The sequence below is a fragment of the Zea mays genome, chromosome 4 (assembly GCF_902167145.1).
Source record: "Zea mays cultivar B73 chromosome 4, Zm-B73-REFERENCE-NAM-5.0, whole genome shotgun sequence".
Classification (NCBI taxonomy): Eukaryota; Viridiplantae; Streptophyta; class Magnoliopsida; order Poales; family Poaceae; genus Zea; species Zea mays.
In genome coordinates this window covers 105,083,571-105,086,356 of record NC_050099.1, presented here as the reverse complement: position 1 = coordinate 105,086,356, position 2,786 = coordinate 105,083,571, and positions in this window count along the sequence as shown.

The following is a 2,786-nucleotide window of genomic DNA, read 5'->3' as shown; positions in this document are numbered from 1 at the left end:
GAGGCAGTCTGGGCGCTAAACACAACTGAGTGTAGGGCGACTGGATTCACTCCTTTCCGCCTTCTATACGGATCGGAGGCCATGACCCCGCAAGAAATAAAGCATGGGTCCCCGCGTACAGTTCCGTCAGCCGTGCCCGACGTGGACGAGCCAACTTCAAAAGATCTCATTGACGGAGACCGGGTCTTCGCCCTACAGGCCCTAAATAAATACCAAGCCCAGACCAAAGCATGGCGCGACCACGCAGTCATCCCGAGGGAGTTCAGCGAAGGGGACCTCGTACTCGTCCGAACAGCTCGGACGGAGTCCAGGGGAAAGCTGGAGCCCAAGTGGGAGGGCCCCTTCATAGTCAAGACAAAAGCATCCCCCAGCGCCTACAGGCTCACAACGCCAAACGGCGAGGACCTGGAGCACTCCTGGAACATCGACAACCTCCGCAAATTTTTTGTCTGACTCATCAGGGCTGATCTTGCCCTTGTAATTCGCCAAAAACAATCCTGTACCGGCCCGCACTCTTTTCCTCCCAGGGGGTGAGGTTTTTAACGAGGCGGAGCCATGTAATATATGTGTGAAAAATCCCCCGCAAAAACATGCGTCGAAAACAGACCACGACGACGGCCTTCGACATTCGACCAATTCGAGGTCACCGCGAGGCTAAGCGCTAGCCACCCTCGCGTGCGACAAATCCGCGCAGAAGTCGCCTAAGGGTGCAGCCGGACTAAGCACAACAAGTGCGAAAAAATCCGATGTCTATCGCGAAGACTATCCGCGCAGAAGTCGCCTAAGGGTGCAGCCGGACCAAGCACAACAAGTGCGAAAAAATCCAATGTCTATCGCGAAGACTATCCGCGCAGAAGTCGCCTAAGGGTGCAGCCGGACTAAGCACAACAAGTGCGAAAAAATCCGATGTCTATCGCGAAGACTATCCGCGCAGAAGTCGCCTAAGGGTGCAGCCGGACCAAGCACAACAAGTGCGAAAAAATCCGATGTCTATCGCGAAGACTATCCGCGCAGAAGTCGCCTAAGGGTGCAGCCGGACTAAGCACAACAAGTGCGAAAAATTCCGATGTCTATCGCGAAGACTATCCGCGTAGAAGTCGTCTAAGGGTGCAGCCGGACTAAGCACAACAAGTGCGAAAAAATCCGATGTCTATCGCGAAGACTATCCGCGCAGAAGTCGCCTAAGGGTGCAGCCGGACCAGCACAACAAGTGCGAAAAAAACACGGAGTCTATCGCAAAGACTCCGCGCAGAAGCCGCCTAAGGGCACAGCCGAACTAGTACAACAAAAGCAGAAACGACAGCATCAAACCATCCGCACTAAGACCGACTATAATCACACCAGCACAGCATAACCAACCATACCAGAAAAAAGTACACAGCGCCCTCGCAGGCACAGGCACGCGAGGGCACACAACTTCATCTTACAAGCCTTTACACATATACAAGCGAGGGCGCCATACTCTACATCGGCTCAACCTTAGGAATAATTCCCATCTCCCTATAATTAAATAACATTATCCTAAGCTCCTCACCCGCAAAAAGACTTCGCAGTTCCCCTTCCCCTGTACCCGCGGCGGCCGGCAAAGACAACAGCTCCTGCCGACCAGCCCTACTCACGCGAAGCCGAGCCCCTTCCTCCGCGCTAACCCTACGCTTTGCAACCGCCCTTCGTCGTCGGCGCCCGGTGCTAGGACCTGGCACGTCTGGCTCGTCCGCGGCGTGTGGCGAAGCCTCCGCCGCAGCCACGTCCAAGGCCGCAAAATAATCCAAGTCCTCCTCCGACGACTCCTCAGTCCACTCAACCGAACTCCCAGAGTCAGTAAAATCAAAAAACTCAGATACAGACCCACCATATTCATTCCCACCTTCCGCGGTCGAAGCCGCCAAAAACTCAGTAGTAGCAGTTGCGTGCGCAGGCCCAAAATCTTGAACCTGCGCAGCAACCAAAATTCAGTACAACATCCAAAAATTCCCCAACCCTAAACACCAACTACGCCACCTGCGAAGGCCCTGACGCTGCGGGAGCCTCCGCCGTTGGCTCCGCCGCTGCTTCCGCCGTTGTTTCCGCCGCCACCGCCGCGGGATCTTCAACACTCGGCACAGCAGCTGCGGGGGCATCAGGGGCGCCTTCGGCCACCTTTGGGGGCAGGTCTTCGCCGGCCGCAGCGGATGTGGGGGCAGCCGTCGCGATCGCTGCGGTCTCTGGGGTTGGCTCCAGGGCGACCCCAGTCACGGCCGCCGCAAGGGTCGGCTCCGGGTCTGGCAGCGCGCTGTTCAGAGCCCCGAAGTCGTCCACCCGCTCGCCACGCACCGCCTAAGACAAAACACACAAAATTCAGCAAACACAAGCACACACCACACACAGCAAACGCCAAGCAAACAACAACATTACCTGAGCCCTCGCAATCTCGACCCGCTCCCTGACCACCTCACGACCGTGCGGACCCCACATCCGGTCGTAGAGGGCCCCGGCGGATTCCTTCACAACGGGGTCTTCGACCTTATAGACATCCCGCTCAAAATCTTCATCTGCCTGGTCGAAGACCTCGAAGTGCCGGCACCCTTCGCGGGAGAGTGCGTTCACCGCCCCCTCGCAGGTGACCAGGGAGGCGTACGACATGAACCCCCCACGACAGCGGGGAGCTCTTGCAGCTCCTCCTGCACCCATTCCAGACAGCGAAGCCCGGGTTCTCGGTCCGGCACCTCGAAATCACCGGTCCGCGCACCCAGCTCACGATACGTATCCATAAGCTGTGTGCGCGTCCGTTCGGCCTCCGCACGCAT